The sequence below is a fragment of the Nelumbo lutea genome, chromosome 4 (genome assembly GCF_056320005.1).
Source record: "Nelumbo lutea isolate HS-2025 chromosome 4, American lotus-T2T, whole genome shotgun sequence".
Classification (NCBI taxonomy): Eukaryota; Viridiplantae; Streptophyta; class Magnoliopsida; order Proteales; family Nelumbonaceae; genus Nelumbo; species Nelumbo lutea.
In genome coordinates, this window is record NC_142687.1 from 54,057,838 (window position 1) to 54,076,165 (window position 18,328).

Here is an 18,328-nt window from a genome sequence, read left to right on the forward strand (position 1 = left end):
CACCTTCACCATGGTGGCTTCCCTACTTTCAAACAGAAAATGCTTTGCTTCAATCTCTGAAATTTCCTTTCATCCATAACTCCACCTCCCCTCCCTTGTTTATATTTTTTTTATAAATTACAATTCAATATTTGATATTTCTATAAATTTATTAGATGAGTATGCGTTAAAAATCATTTAACTTTTGAAATGCATTTAAAATTTTCTTTATTTTAAACATAATAAAGTGGATTTTGGATTAGATCAAAATCAGACCCAATTACAAACCTACATATCACTAAATATATTCTTCTTTGCCAATGAATTTCTACACACATTATTTTTCTCATGCAAGCAACCAATCATCTTTTCATAATTGTCATTCCTTTATCTTCTTAAGGTTATAGTAGTGCATAGAACAATAAATTAATTCAGAACCTTCGATACCACAACAAGAAAATCTTTGTTTTGCATTTTTTGTATTTTTAAATCATAAAACTTTTATTTTCAAAAAATAAGGTCCTAGAAAAACTCAATTTATTTTCAAAATATAAAAGAAGTCACCCACAAGTTACCGTTTACATGTGAATAATGAAGTTCCAACATGCCTTTATTTTTAATGTTACCATCCTCTCCTCATAGGGGTGCGCCCTTGAATCATGAAGGAAAGAAGACTGACTATGACCTGGCCCAAGAGGGTTGATATGATTCATTCTTCCTTAAAAAGGTAACAAATAGTCAATGACATTCTCAACATTACACTTATCATGCATTTCTAGACTAAGCCAAAAGTAACACTCCATCTCTTCCCCTTTACCTCACTTTTATTTTCTTATTTTTTTCTTACTTTCCATTTTTTCTTCCCTTTTTTGATCTTTTTTTTTTCTTTTGTTTTTTTTTTTGCCCAAGTAAATTCTAAACCTCAAGGACTCAAAATGAGTAATTGTGCACCCTTGCCCTGGTATGGAAGGAAATGTCTTCATGCCCCTAGTGTACACACCTCTGGGATGTCTTAGTAAATAGGAAGAAATGTGGCTTAGGTCGGGTTTCATCAAAGAAGGATAAATGGCACAAAACCCAAATGAATTGACCGCACCTGAATCGACTCCTCAGGCTACCTACATATCTTGGTTTTAAGTCCCAAGAATCAGGCCATGTGTAGTTCAAATGAACAACACTTGGGTTCCCCTACTTCAAGAGTCAAATTCCATCGTCGCCAATTCAAAGAGTCTAGCCATGTTTTGGCCTCAAGAGGACTTTTATAGGTTATAAAGAGGTTCTTAGGTTTATGGATTCCAAAGAAAAGGATATTTGGCTCAAAGCACATGTCTTGCCTTAGTTAGGAAACTACTTTGTCATCTCCCAAAACGAAACTCTTGCCCTTGCTTGAAATTCTCTGTGGCTCTTTGCGTCAACCCCTTGTTGGTGATGCTTTTTCATTTCTCCCCTTTGTTTGACATTCTTAGTCATTATTTTACTTTTTTTCTACCCCTTGATTATTGTGCCTTTTGATTTTTCCGCTGCTTGCCACTTTTCATTTTTCTATCTTTTTTGTGCCCCTTGGCTGTGTTTTCTTTTGAATTTTTCCTTGCTAGGAACTCTTTATTTATTTTTGCTTCCGCTTTTGTTTCTTTTTTTTTTTCTTTGCTCCTTGCTTGAAATCAGATAGCATACTTTTTTCCTTGCCCCTTCTTTCTCACTCTTTTGGGCTACCATTATCAATACTTGCACTTCGTTCGAATTCTGTTTCTCTTCCTTCTCATTTGCTGTCGCTTTCTTTTCTTCTTGTGGGCATCCTTCGACAATTGGAAGATTTACTTTCTTGATTTTCCTAACAAAGGCATGGGTGGAATAAGGGGGTGGGCAAATAAAACAAAGGCTGAAATCAGCTCAATGGGCTAACAAAGGTACGAATTGATTCATGGGTTAAGGATTAATGGTGGTGTAGAAATGAAGGCCTCCTTTCTAGACTTATTTACAATTTCTATTGCTTTCTATCATTGATGGGTTATTGGCTCAAGAGTAATGACCCTCTCCATAGCTTGTTCCAAGCAAAGTCCATTCCCACCCCTAGGTACTGTTCATGTGGTTCATGAAAGCAAGGCTTATCATTGTAAGGCTCAAACGGATAACTAGAGGTAATTGACTACACACTTTGGGTTATTTCGAGAGATAAACAAACGGCCAAGGATGGCCTCCCTTCCTTGATGCGCACATTTTGGGGGTTTCAACACACCCAATTATTTTGGAAATGGGCTCAGGCCTCCTTTCCCCAATTAAGGTCTATGTGGTAAACCTATCCCCAATTCTTTAAATAACACCAACCCCTGATTGAGGATTGGGGCCTCCACTCACACTCTCTTTTTTTTTTTTTTTTTACTTCATTTTCTTTACACCTCTAGGCCTAGATCTAGCCATAACGCAATAAGGTTAAGTGAAAACATCAAAGGAACAATTCTACCTTCTCAAGTTAGAATTACTCTCATGTAAACCACATCTCAAAGGAGACCATAGAATTAGAGATGGAAGACCAGTTTCCCCATGATGCGTTGGCATGCCCCTTATAGTAGGAGAAATTTCACACATCAATTTCAAAGAGATCACACTCAGGGAGCTTCATTAAGCACAATAGTGGACAATGAACTTGGGGCTGCATTATTAACAAAACAAGTAGAAAAGCAACGTCTATTGTTTTCAATAAGAATTTCAACCCCTAACATAGACTTGTTCGGGCTTGCCTCAAGGGACATGGTACAAAGGCGACTCATAGAATCAAGAATGCAATATGTTTTACATAACATTAGCTACTTGAAGTAATGCAATTAAGGAAAAAAATAGATTGTAGGTTTTACATGCTTGAAAATGTTTTATATGTTTGCTTTTATTTTTAAATTTTCATTTTGAATACACTTTATATGCTATGTTTATGTATTTTAATTTTAGATAATAGATTTTTTAAATCATTTATTTTAAAATTTAAGTTTATATTTTTTATTAACATCATATTTAATATTTTTTGAAATTTTTTAAAATTGTTAGTTTTTTTTGAATTTTCTGACTTTTTTTAGCTTTTTTTTTTTGTAATTTTGCACCTTTCTTAAAAAGGCGTGCGCCTCGGGCACAAATTGGCCCTTGTGCTTTTAAAACACTGCTATTGCCCCCCCCCCCCCAAGTCCCCAAAGAAGTGCTCCACCTTGAAGTGTAAAAAGAGTTTCAAGTCTTTATGTGTAGTTATATAAATTTTATAACTAATAATTCAATATTTTATATTTCCATAAATTTATTATGTGTTTATGCATTAAAAAGTATTTTACTTTTGAAACACTTTTGAAATTTTTCTTTATTCTTTTGAAGATAAATAAAATTAAATTAAATAAAAAAAGAATACAAGGAAAGGCGATAAGAAATCACCCGAATGAAAAGGATAAAACACCCAAAGACTTCTGACTAAAGCTTAAGACACCCAGATATGCCAAACCATCCCATCAAAACCAAATCCACAAAATCAAACCCCATACAATGCAGAAAGAAACCACATGTAACAACAGCAAACGAGCACAAACCAAATGCCCAAACAATACCCAAAACAAACAAAAACCACCCCCTCCCGGTACCCATGCCATAACAAGCCCCAAAGAATGCCGACTCAACAAATCTTCTTGTTAATTTTTTGATTGTCATCTTCTTGTTGTCTTCTGACTGCACTTCTGGATTTCCTTACTTTCTTGTTAGGTCCAAGGTCAAACATTCCTCCCTCTCCCCCTCGTCTTCCTTCTCCTCGATCGCCTCCCTCAAACTTTTCCACCCCTTGATTTATTAAATTACTTGAATTTCAATCAGCCACTGTGTCTTCCAAATCTGATCTATTAAAGTTTTCTTTATTTTAAACATAATAAGTGGATTTGAATAAATCCAAATCAGATCTATGTCCTATATTTCAGATTTTAAACCAGATTCAGATTCGAAGTTTCACTAATAGAATTGGATTTCGATGTGGTTTGATCAGACATAAATCTAACCCAATTACAAACCTACATATCACTACATATATTGGTCTAAATATCATGTTTTAGTGATGGTTGATTCTTAATAAAGATAAAGAACCATTGACAATTGTACTGACTATTGAGAGCCCATCTCTCATGGATATGGCCTTAATTTTCCTCTTGTCCTCTCGTAATTGTGCAGGTGGTCAATCGATAATTCCATAATATCTAATTTTTTTTGTTGCTACTTCTTTGCCAATGTATTTCTACACATAAATTAACTATCTCACGCAACAAACCTATCATCTTTTCATAATTGTCACAGAAATAGAACAACAAATTAATTAAGAACTTTCGATACCTAAATTATTAATATATTACAACAAATTGGATGTGTTTTCAAAGATGATGGAAAAGTTGTTGCTTTAATTTCAAGGCCAAATGATACAGGTCTCGCACTTAGAGTTGAGATTATGACCATACTGCAAGGAGCACAAAGGGCAAAATGAGCTAACGTGGACTTGTTTGGTAATATTGTTCATTCATTCTTCTTAATAAAATATCTTCTTAAAAAGCAATTAAAACTATAAAATCATTATTTTTTTTGTGTGAAAACTAAGAATTTAAAACCTAATGTGGACTTGTTTGGGCTTGCCTCAAGGGGCGTGGCACAAAGGCGGCTCATAGAATCAGGAATGTAATATGTTTTACATTACATTAGCTACTTGGAAGTACTACAATTGAGTGAAAAAAAGAGACTAGAGGTTTTACATGCTCGAAAATGTTTTATATGTTTGACTTTATTTTTAAATTCTCATTTGAATATGCTTTATATCTTATGTTTATGTATTTTAATTTTAGATAATAGGTTTTTTAAAACATTTATTTTTAAATTTAGGTTTATATTTTTTTATTAATATTATGTTTAATATTTTTTATTTTTTCGCATTTTTTTGAATTTTTTTTACTTTTTTTTATTTTTTAGCATTTTTTTTGTATTTTTGCGCCTTGCTTCAAAAAGGCGCATGCCTCACCTTGCGCCTCAGGCACAAACTTACCCTTGCGCCTTGCGCTTTTAAAACATTGTTCATTCCCAAGGGAAGGGAAGGGAATGGCCAGCCCCTCAAATGGGGGAATGCCATTCCAACTGGAATGGGAATGGGAATCCGATTCCACACAACCAAACAGTTGGAACCGGAATAGACCATTCCGATTCTGATTCCATACCCCTATTCCCGCTAACCAAACGGGGCCTAAGTTTAAGAAGACTGATTGTTGAAGACAACCCTACTAATTGGCTACAAAAAGAAGAAACTAGGTTATGGAATTATGTAAATGAAAAAAGGATATTTAAATGGCTGAACCAGAATATGGAAGTGAGATTCCAATGGGTGAGGAGAAGTGTGCTAACTCCTTTGTTGTAGTACTTGCTAAACAGGGGGTAGGAAGGGGAAACTTGTTTTGGACTTTATTGTATGTTTGTGATTTTGTTGGGGAAGGTAAAGAGAGCTTATCCTTCCCCTATTCTATTCTATCTACATTTAATCTATAAATAAAATGTTTCTATTATTTATCAAAAATATATACAACAAATTATGAAAATTACTTATGACCAGTGTTTTAAAAGGTGTGGGAGGTGTACGCCCACAGGTGAGGTGCTCCCAAAACACCCCAAGGTGTATGCTAGAGGCGCTGACAGCTCTGAGGCATACTCATGTACACCTCATATAAAAAGACTACAAAATAAAAATAAAAAAAAAAGGAAAAGAAAGGAAAGGAAAAGAAAAAGAAAGAAAGAGAAGAAAAAAAAAAGAGAAAATGAAAGGGAAGAAAAGATATGGGGAAAGAAAGTGGTTGCCTGTCCCTAGCCCCTTCAGCTGGAGCCCTTTCAACTAGCGTTGTGCATCTTTATTCTTCTTAATATAAAAGATTTTTATTCAAAATAAAGAAAAAATGAGATCCCCCCTTCTTCTTCTTCCTCCTCCCCTTCCTCTTCCTTCTTCCTCTTGACCCCCCTCCTCTTAAGGAGGCTTACGCCTCAATGTGTTCAGGAGTCTTGTGCATCTTACGTTCTGAACTACGCCTAACACCTCTAGGTAGTGGAACACCTTACATCACGCCTCCGTGTTTCAAAACATTGCTCATGACTAAAATTACTAGACATAAAAAATAGGTCGTACTGCATTGTATCATATAGTATCCTATGACATTTGTACTTGCATAGTATTTTGTAAATACCATATCATATCCCCATTTCCCATATCCATATCTGTGTACAAAAATCATAGCATATGGGAGGCATTAATAAATAAAATTCATCTACTAACTCAAAACGGTTGACATGGGTGAATGACTAAATATAACCAAAGTACAACAAAACAAAAGGGATTAACTTGAAAGGGATTGGCTCAATTGAATGGTCCAAGGTGTGATTAAAAACAATGGAAAGAGTGGAGAGAGGACTAGCCTTACAAAGTGTGTTAAATATCCCGACTAGCAAGGTCATCTTAAGGACTCAAAAAAGAAGTTCTTAAGTGATTGTCTTCAGCTAACTTATTCTTCTCTCAAAAAGGTAGGGGCTTTGACTGGGTTACATGAGATGGACCACAACAAGAAAATCTTTGTTGCATGTTTTTTTTATTTGTATTTTTTAAATCATGAGTTTTATTTTCAAAAAATAAGGGTTGGGAGTGTGACTAGATCAGGTCTAGACCCAACTAGGTGTAGGTGAACTGAAGGTGTTTGATGGTTTTTTCTGGTGTGTTGTTTACACTTGGGTGGATGTTTTACCCTCTTTTATTTTAGGAAGGATGGCTGGGTTTAATCTACACCAGCTTTGGGTTGGTTTTTTCTGTTTTTTGGGTATGGGTGATTTCTCATCACCTTTTCTATACTTTGTTCTTCTTCTTTGAATAAATTTTATATTTTATTTAGGATTCTCGATTAGTACCTGTACTTTGGGTCTAGTGCCACTTTGGTCCCCGAACTTTAAAATGTGCCAGTCCTGCCGTTAACAGACCATCAACTATGTGTATCACGTGATGGCATGTGTGTATTAAATATTTTGAAAATGAAAAAATTACCCTTCAAAATGTTGTTCATCATCTTCTTCTACAGAAATAAGTATCCTGCTCATTATGAACTGCAACTGCTTCCTCAAAAAGATTGTCTTCTACCTTAATATTGAACCATAATAGACACTGTTGGAGGGTTGCGTCTCATTTGCTGTGTCCCTCAGTGACCTCAACGTTTTACGGTTCCAAGAGCGAGGAAAGTAGACGCCAAAGGAATGAGGCTTGGGTGAAGATTTAGCAGAAACAGGAGCATTCAGCATTGGTAGAAGGATATGGGCAATACTTAGGGGTCTCTAGTTTTGGAGCTACAGGGGATTTCTGCAAGTCCGCTGAATTGAAAGTTTAACGTCAAGAGTCTAAAGCAATGGACAGGAACCAATCAAAGGAGGAATTGAACCTGAAAGTTGGTTGTTGAAGAGATAAACACCTCTCAGATTGGGGAGGAACCCAAGAGATGTAGGAATCATGCATGTAATAGCATTGTTGTGCAGGCTAATCTTTCTAAAAGCTTGAAGTTGGGCGATCTTCTCAGTGATATGGCTTCTCAATCCCTTCCAAGGGAGCTGGATCGCTATAACCTAGCCTTCAACGCACTTGATCCCTGCCCATCCTCCTCAACAAGCTCCGAAGCCATTGCCATTTCAGCTTCGTAATATTCCTAGAGGATCCACAAATTCACGTTTGGAGGCTTGAAGAGCTTGAAAATCAGCCTGAGTGATGACCATCCATCCCACTGCTGGTTCGATACTGAAGTGTAATTGCCTCCGAGCATTGTATCCAGTCCAGCCCACTTTTGATGGGGCATGCAACACATTTCGTGGATGTTTTACGGGTTTTGAACCCTACACACTGTTGTTTAACGGGAGTGGGGTTCCGCAAGCTACAAAAAAATCACTTGGTGTTGTACCATTTGGTAGTAACTGAATGATTGCAAATAGGTGGATCCTATCCACCATTATTAACAAGCTCCATGGACCAATGGCCCACATAGCTAGAGTAATGGCGAAGAAGAGGGCTATTCCAAGAGGAGATCCATCGTTGTAAAGGGAGTTGGGGTGGGTTAAGTTTTATAGGTGAAAGGGCTGGAATTGAGTGGCTCTAATGGAGATGAGAAAACGTTAGGTGCATTTCCCGAGCATGTGGGGATGGTGGATATGGTTGAATGAGTTAGATTTATTGATGGTTGTTGGAGTGGTGGGAGAAGGAGGAAAACTAGTTCTAATGGTTGATAAAAAAAACTGAATGACACTCGAAGGGCATTTGTGTCCTTTTGCATGCCACTTAACAGCTGACCAACGGCAGGTATTGGATTGGCACATTTCGAAAGTTTGAGTACTAAATAGTCACGTTTTAAAGTTCAGGGACCAAAGTGGCACTAGGCCCAAAGTACAAGGTACTAATCGGGAATTTTCTCTTTTATTTATCTTCAAAAAACAACTTTAGGAATTCCATTGATTGTGGTTTATTTAGTATCAGAAAAAATCAGCCTTTGATCCTCATGTTCTTTAAAACTCCAATGCAAGCTTCTTTTACTACCACATAAAAGGAGTTCTGGGTTCTATCCATATATAGAAAGAAGTACAAGTTTCATATTCGTGTCTTTATGCAGGGGTAAGCAACTAAGCCATTAATAAAAGCTTACAAATTAGTTTTGAATCAAACTTAGGAGTTAGGAATCAACTATCTCTCGTTCTCCTATTTTTCTATATATATTTTGTGATATTAGTGCGAGATCTGAATATCATCCCTCTCTTAAGCATCTATGGAAATAGAAATGAAGTTCTTGGGGGAAGATAAAATCAACCGGTAATATTCTAAGCCATAACTCATAAGCAGCATCAATTTTGTATTCTTTTTCATCCATTTCTTCTAAAAGAGCTAGGTTGATGAGGGTCAAGCAATTGAAAAGTTAACAATCCTAAGACCAATGTTTAATTCCCTAGGAAGACAACCCCACAAACCAAAGCACACTGAATCTATGATCCTTGAAAATCTAGTTTAATCCACTTAGCTTGCTACAAAGTAGTTTATGATCAAACACCAAAAGGGGGAAAGGATTACATTAACCATATAATTGACTTAGGGGAAAACTTCCCTAAATGAATTATGCACCACATATAAGAACCCCATGGTAACAACTTCCACAAAAGCCAACAAATCCAATGAGGCAATGCATGGAAGCCTAATCGGTGAGAGAGATACTTGGCAGGTGGAGAGGCACCTTGCAATAACAGGAGCCTACAAGAAGCTTATCTCCTTTAGGCACATCATCCTCCATTAAAGAATACTAGGATGAACAGATTGGCTCGTATATGGAGACAAGGGACCCAAAGTTGTTGACTGGGACCTTGAATATTTACCATATAGCAAATACTAAAATATTAGTACCCATAATTTGATGGCTCCTACACAAGAGGGATTACAACAAAAGCTTGCATGATCCAATGTCCTTAGAGCATTTCATTCATGGATCATTTTTTTAGAGAGTTCAAACAGAACTATTGACCACCATCCAGATATTTTCTTTAAAATCATACATTTTGGATTAAAATTATGAAAAGATTTATTTTGTGTTGCCAATCAAAAAAAAAAGAAAAAAATAACTCACTGAATGCCGCCCTGTGTGAAAATTTTGTTTGTTATTTTGTTTTTGTGGTTTTTTCCTTACGATCTATGGTTATAGAAATCAAAGATATAGACATTGACATATTCATACATACCTCAAGCAAGGGTACACTCTGTCAATGTGCCTGCTTGTTTCACCTGGCGTTCGCTGCCTGATCAAGCAAAACCAAAAAAATAATCACAAAACAAATCACGAAAAGAGATCGAAGAAGAACACTGAAGCTCAAGATATTTTACTCACAGAGATCCATGATGTGATTCCTAACAAATTGCACATTCCCACAACGATATCTACCACATTCAAACAGTGAATTTAGATTACTAGTACCCAAGAAAATGAAACAATAAAACCAAAAGAGGGCGAAATAGAAAGTAGAAACTTGGGTTTAGTAGGAAAGAGAAAAAGATAGAGTAAGGATTTATAATGTACCCAAGGCTTAAGAGCGACGGCCTTCTTCGTCCCAAAGCTCTTCAATTTCTTTGTAGAAGAAGTCTCACCCCACTCTTCTGCACTCTCACACGATCAGAATCGTTTCTAAGAGATAACCAACGGTTCTTTCCCTTGATGCCTTCAGTGCTACACAAAAACAAAACTAATTTTCTCCAAGTAATGTCTTTGGATCTCCTTCTGACTTCTTTAACAGTCCATACCATACATCTACTCTCTACTTTCAAATTTCTAGACTCAGAATTTAAAAGATGTTTATGTAGAAAAACCCTAACTCCAGGCTTGCTTGAGTGAAACCCCAAGAGATTTCATGCGGCATAACTTCCACAGGCAAGGGATTGCGCTATTCACTGAGACTCAAAACAGAAACCTTACTAATACATATTCAGTTTCAATGGAATTTGCAAGATCCAAGAGAGCCTACCCTGATTCAGCTGCCGCTCAGGTGGATGGAAGTTGCCACTGCAAGCCTAAGGTCGCAGTTACAAGAGATATGGAGTATTGCAGAATCGCGTAGTGGTGGTTGCCGGTGCAAAGAGATAAGAGATCGGAAGAGTTGATGGTCGCCGTTACAAGTTCTAAGTTGCCATTGAGACTTGAGAGTCATCTCAACAAGACTCAATAAACAAGTAGGGAGAGAAAAAGAAGCTTCTAGGGTTTTAATATTTCCTCTCCTCTCACAGAAACGGTGACTTTCAGGTTTCACCAGTATCAAGTGGTGGAGAGGGCTCTTCCCTGCGACATAGATGAGCATTCTGAGATCTACAGTATGAAGCTATGGACGACCAACGAGGTCTATGCTAAATCGAAGTTATGGTACTTCGTGAAGTCAAGAAGAACGGACAAGTGTTCATAATTAATGAGATGTTTGAAAAGCAACAGACAAGTTTTGGCAATTAGATTTTTGCGAAGAAACCCAACCAAAATCAAAGAATTAAGATTTGGTTGCCACATCAAAGACAAATAGATTATCCACGGTTTAGGAATATGTCATTTTTAAACCTTAGGCTAGGGGTGGCAATTTTCCCCATCCCCTGACGGGTACCCGGCTCTCCGACCCAATGGGGTTGGGGATGGGTTACCTTGGCAGGGTCCGAGTCGGGGTTGGGATGAGGCTACCCCTGAATCCCCATTCGGGGACAGGGACGGGGAATGCAATCCCCGCCCCGACCCGTCTCCGATTAATATTTATATATATAATATATATAATATTATAATATATTATAAATTTATATATTTATATAATATTGTTCATTTTTAAAATATTAACCCCTACCTTTTTAAAATATTAACCTTCCCCTATCGTTGCTGACCGCTGTCACCGTGATGTCATCACCCATCGAACTCTCTCTCCTCGCCAATCTTAACCATCCCAACGGTCCTTTCTCTCTCTCTCTCTCTCTCTCTCTCTCTCTCTCTCTCTCTCTCTCTCTCTCTCTCTCTCTCTCTCTCCGTCTCAACCTCTCAGTCCATCGGGGATTTGGGTCTCCGACCCCATCAGGGTCAGGGATGGAGGGGAGATTCCTTTCTCCACCGGGGATCAGGCATGGGGACAGAGGGTGATTTGGGGGTCGAGGTCGAGGCGGGGATGGGAAATGTAATCCCCGCCTCGAACCCGCCCCGTTGCCATTCCTACCTTAGGCTGAGTTTGATTTGTGGAAAGATTTTGATGGAATGGGAAAGGTTAGAAAGGGATGGGAAAAAAGAAAAAATGAGTAGATAATTTTTATGTTCCAGACTTCCAGTTTTTATTAAAAAGGAAAAATAGTGGGAAAATCAATTCTAATAACATTTATTAATTAATTAACTAGCGAGGACCCATGCAATGCACATGATTTGTTAAGGAAAGCTAAACAATAAAACACATACGACTATACAATTGTTTTATATTTCTAACTTTTTTAAAAACTGATTAATTATTTATATTTATAATACTTTTAATAACTTTTTAAAATACAAAAATAGCAATAATTTATTTCAGCTAAGCTTGTTCATCGAACTGATTTAACCAACCAACTCAACCCGAGTTGCCCAGATTCTAATATTTTCGATTGATTGGGATCAGTTTCATTGTGGCCATTTGTAAATTGACCAAAATTGAATGACCCAATCACAAATATATATTAATATTTTTATATTTTAAATATAATTTTTTAATATGAAAAAGGGGTGAAATTTCCATATTTTATTAGTCTCAAATATGTTATATTATAAGTTTATTTTTTAATAATGTTAATGTAATTTTTAAAATTTAAAATTAAGTTTTCAATATAATCTTTTAAACCAATTGAGCAAACCGAAAATTAACCCAAACCAATACAACCCAATTTAGTTGGTTTTCACTAATGGTCATTAGATTTCGGGTAACCAACAAACCAACCTGACCATGTCAATTTGGTTGGCCAAATAGCCTACAACTGAACTAAACCAGGTTATGATCAACACTCCGAATTTCATCTAAATTAATATTTTAATCTCTAATAAATAAAATTAGTTTAATCAACAATAATTATTAAAAATTTATAGCAAAAATGCATAATAATTGAAAATATATTGGTAATGAAAATAAAATAGATAACTAATAAAAATAAAATAATTACAAAAATAATAAATAGACTAAAAATATATTAAGTTGGTCATAAATATTGTAATCTCAGAAATACAATAAGTATAAAATATTAAATTTAAGTAAAATAACAACATTTAAGCCATTACTACCTTTAAATGTTTTCCATACCATAGTCAAATCCTTTACTAAAATAATACTAAGGCTATGTTTGATTTGAAGGAAAAAGTAGGGAGAGAAAGGGAAAGGTATAGATTAGCCTAAAAGAAACTTTAACCTAAATCACCATTTGTCGTCCTCTTTCTTCTCTTTCACTCTACCACCCCTGAAACTCCATTGAGTCAAGAAGAGAAGCAATATTCAATCACCGTAGACTTTCCCCTGAAACTCCATTGAATCAATAAGAGAGGTAGCATTCAACAAACCATAGACTTTCATGAGAGCATAAGAAGAAATTATAGATCATTTAAAGGTTACTCTGTAAGGCCTGAGACCTGAATCAATCACACAGTTGAAGGTAGTAATAGCTTACGCAATCTAACAATTGAGTTTTTCATAGAGGGACCTGAGATGGGTATCTAGCTCATTTCAAGAACCCTAGAAGACAAGATCACCTATTGAAGGTGGGCTTGAAATACAGAAACATATAGGAGGTCATGTCTGCCATGACTCATAAGAAAAGAGGTTGTGAGTGAGTTTTGGTTTTGTAACCGTTTCTAAAAGCTAACTACTCAATTTAATGAGAATGAACAGATTCATATCAATTATCATAACATAAAAAGATGAAGTACAAGATTTCTACGAAGAGAATAGATCAATGAGGCATTTGTTCACTTTGACTATTTGCACCACATCAATTCTTTTCTCCTCTTCAGACATGAGATGGAATCATGGAAGCACAAGTAGAACTCATGCCGCCACTATTTCAAATCAGCGCCCCACAATGTCCCACAGCACATCCCAACCGCGGTGTATTGGGAACATCTCCCAATGATTCCTTATCATTTCTTGTACTATCATCAGGAGATGTTCCCAATACATGGCAGCTGGGATGTGTTGTGGGTAGAGGTGTAAAGTGAGTCGTGTTGGGCTAGCACGGAACGGTCCGCATGTGGTCCGTGCAAAGTGTGGGTCGTGCCGTGTTAGCCCGTGATCCGTTACGGGCCGTGCTGCCCTCCCCAAAGAAAATTTTGGGGGTCAGCCCAACATGGCCCACAGCCCAGGCCCGTGGGTCGAGTCTTGGGCCAGGCCGGGCCGTGCATCGGACCAAAGCTATTTATTAAAAAAGATTGACATAAAACTTAAAATATATATATATTTATTTTATTAATTTATTATATACTATATATTATTATATAATTATAATTTATATAATATTATATAAATACATATAATATAAATTAACTATATATAAATAATATATATGGGCTGTGCTGGGCCAGGCTGCGCTAGCATGGCATGGCCCGTTGACCTAAAACAACAGGCCCAACACGGTCCGCATGATCGTGCCAGACCTAGCACAGCCCATAAACCATCGTGCCAGGCCATCTGGGCAGGTCCAAGGCCGATTTACACCTCTAGTTGTGGGGACCTCCTTGTGGCTTGTGGGGGCTGAGGTGAATTCCATCACCACCACCAAATAACCAACCAAAACAGAAATCAAAGTAATCTAAGTTATTCATTTCAAGGGTAAATAAAAATATTTTAGAAAAATTTAACACACCATGTCAGCATCAACAACTTTAGAAGTGAAAAATTGGAAGGCCCAGAGAGAGATTGCTAATTAAAATGGACTCTTCTAGGCGGGTGGCCCCGGTAGTGGGGCCTTTGTCCATTCAATGCACAGTTTTCCTTTGAACTCCATGTTGGGGTTTCGTGGAAACCAACTCCTTGGCCTTCTCATTTATATTTTCCATTCTCTCCGGCCTTAGCAAAAGACTATTGTGCTATTGTTGGGTAATTTCCCATGTCCTCAGTTGTAGATTGTTCTTTCTCATTACTCCATCCTTTATCACTAACTATATTTGATGCTCTATTTCTTTCCTTTATCAGCAGTTGTGGCTGGTGTAACAAATGTTTATCTAAAGTTGAGTGAGTCAAGTGAAGAACATTTTTGACATTTTAAAAGTATAATGCTTATGTCCTCATAATTAGTTAGGGGCAATTTCATAACTTGACAATTTTCCATATGGTCAGTGACAAAAGGGAGGTATGTGTTTGGTTTTCAAAAAGTTTAGGGAAGGGTTTTATTAAAGTGAAACCCCGGGGAGGTTTTTATGATTATCAGAAAACTTCAAGGTAGTTTTTATATTTTACCCAATTATTAATTAAGAATTAATTATTAATTAGTTAATAATACTATTCAATTATTTAGTATTTTATGATAATTAGATATTAATTGTTTAAAATCCATTATTAGTTAATGAATTAACATGTTACATTTTATCATTTTAAAAGTTGTTATTAATATTATATTTTATTAATACCCATGATTTAGTTGGTAAATTATTTTTCATTGATAAATTATCTATTTTAATTAAATTAAATAATTAATAATTTATTTATGGGCCATGGTGACAAGAAATGTGTTGTTCTTCTCCTAAATTAATCCTATATTCCCACTTGTCTCCCCCCCCCCCCCTCCCAAAAAAAAAAAGAAAAAATGGTGGGACTCCACATCCCAAAAATTGATATTTCCCATCCCACCTCATGACATCCCACAAGCCAAACATGGGAAGAGAGGAATTTTCCAAAATATTCCATAATTCCTCTTCCCATCCCACAAACCAAACGGATCTTAACATTTTATCACGTAAATGTTTGAGATTCTACGAAATAGTGAAATAGGCTTTTTTTGTCTATCGTCAAAAGGAGCCTTCTCTTAGAATAAGAGGAATAACAGAAACAAGCTAACCAGTAACTGGATTAAGGAGTGATACTATGCCAATCATTACAAATTAGGTATAGTCGAGATCAGTCCAAACCGATCATGAGTTCTATAGGCTCATATCCTCTAACCCTTAGTATAAGAAATTTATTGGACCATCCAGTCATATTTTGCCACATGTCTTTCATTTCAAAACATAGGGTAAAAGAATTAAAACTCTTTCAATGTTTCTCTTAAATATTGAAACACTCTTTCACTTTTTAAATTGGGTAAAATACAAAAATCTCCCCTGAAGTTTCTGGCAATCATAAAAACCTCCCCTATAGTTTCATTTTAACGAAAACCTCCTCTCTATTTTTGAAAAAAATCAATAAATACCTCCCTTTCGTCAATGACCAAGATGGAAAACGATAAAGAGATTATCATTTTTTTCAAAATATCTATTTTACCCATCTCTCTATGATCCGCTCAAACACTATTCATCTTCTTCCTCACACACATTGCAGTAGAATGGCGGTGCACTCCTCCCTCTAGAAGATTACAATAGACCTCTCCATCAAGGCACTCCGCTTACCTCCTCACAACAAGAATAGATTCATCGAAATCCAAAAAGGCTTCCCTTATTACCTTTTGAAAAGGACAATGGCGTCGTTGGTTCTCGAAGACCGAAATCCAAAGAAATCACTTCTATGTCCCCTTCCACTTCCACCTCTTATATTTCCTCCTCTTCTAGACGATGCCCACCTCCTCTTGTTTCGAGGCCCATTACTTCGACAACCACTTCAACACCATCGTCATCTCTGATCAAATGGTCTCAGTCTATCGAGCAGAGGCATCCAGTCGCTCATCAACCCACCACGCCACTTGCCTGATTCGACGAGGACGAGCAATGTTGCTGAAGTTTCAGTAGCTTCAAAAATGTTGTTCACTTCTACATGGAGTTTATTAGTTTCGTTTCATGGGGAATCATTCTCACTTCCGATTAATAAGATGAAGGCCGCTCCAATGCCCAATTTGAGTAATACGAGAAAGGCTACACCAAAGCGGAGGAGGACAACTCCATTGAGAGGGAAGATTAATGGTCTTGGAGGAATAGATCAGATGGAGAACTCAAAACCCATTGACCAGCAATGTTGGCTGAGCAGAACTAGAACGGAAAATCCTTTAACAAGAACTTCATATTACACTATTGACAAGAAAAAACTCATTGGATCTGGAACCGTGGGTCGTGCATTGCAGCAATCAATGATTGATGAAGGTATGAGGCCATCGTTTGATGGTAGATTACATCAGGATTCAAGCATTGCCGACTTTGTAAAGACTATTCAGCATGCAATGGATGTCAATTCCACAAGCCTCCCATTGAGGTTTGTAACCATACGACTTTTTCGAAATTACATAGGGGTTTATTAAATTAAAATCATAGTTCATTCTTTTCTCGGCAATCTTTCTTTGACTCTCCTTTTGTTTTCATTCCAATATTCTATTTCCAGCTAAATCAGGTCCTTTAAGACCTTGAGTTGATTTCTTTTTCTGGGAGGAGAACATAGGTGCATTCTTGGTCTTGAATTTTCTAGGGTCCTTGCATCCCACTTTTTCCCCTTGCAAAGTTTGTATTATACAAATGAGTTGCTTTTCTTGTACGAGTCCTTAGGGAAAGGAAGTAAGAAAAAATGAAGACATTAATAGTGTTCGATCTCACTCTTGCCATTTCCGTAGTTCTTCGGGTCGCTCTCTATTCCTTCATTTCTCTTTTCCAATTCAAACCTTTTGTTGATCTCCTTACCACTGCTTTGGCTTACAGGAACCAGTTTGCAATGGATGCCAATTCCAAAAACGGGTCATTAGTTCCCTCCGATCTCACTGCATCTGATACTGAGAGTGGCTCCTATGGTAGAACTTCTGTAGTACAGGAGCACAATGGGGTTTCTCAAGCTCAGATTGAGCCTCATGGAATCAGTGTCCTTGCTAGGTTTTGGCAGGAAACAAATAGCCGGTTGTGGCATTTACAAGACCCTGGTCGACAAACACTAGTTCAAGGATGACTGCTCCACCAAAACTTATTTCATCCAAGAAACCATTGAGTTTAAGCAATAGTCCCATATCATCACCTCGGACTATCTCCACTACCAGTAGCAGGACATTGTCAGATATCGGTGGGTTACATGATCTTTCATGATGAGGAGGAAACAAAGTGGTTGGGAAGCCTCAAACAGAAAAAAGAAGAATAAGGAGAGCAAAAGGAGGCGTAAAGATGCCATTGATGAATATTGAAGAAACATAGAGAGAGAGGGGAGTGATGAATAGTGCTATTCCGTGTGCGTGGTGAGGAAGAAGATGAATAGTGTCCCAGATGCACATTAATTCGTATGAAGGTAAAATAGGTATTTTGAAAAAAAAATGATCATCTCTTTAACGTTTTCCGTCTTGGTCATTGATAGAAACAAGGTATTTGTTGAATTTTTCAAAAATAAAGGGGATATTTTTGCCAAAATATAGGGATGGTTTTTATGATTGTTAGAAACTTCAGGGGAGGTTTTTGTATTTTACCCTTTTAAATTAGACAAAGACCCCCCTTGTCACAACTATGAATATCAAAATCATCAATCATTTTTGCCCAACTAATTCTTTGAATTTTTGAAATAGAATAATTTCATTGACTAGAGAACATAACTACATATACAAATACATACAAAAGAGTTTTAAATCTAAACAAAATGTATTACCAAGCACAAACTTCAAAACATGAAGGTCAATGCCCAT

At 36.7% G+C, this 18,328-nt stretch overlaps 1 pseudogene; it reads left to right on the forward strand.

Moving 5' to 3' along the window:
* Positions 1-10,422: 10,422 nt before the first annotated feature.
* On the forward strand, positions 10,423-17,744 carry LOC148860663 (QWRF motif-containing protein 2-like; annotated as a pseudogene).
* The last annotated feature ends 584 nt before the right edge of the window (positions 17,745-18,328 follow it).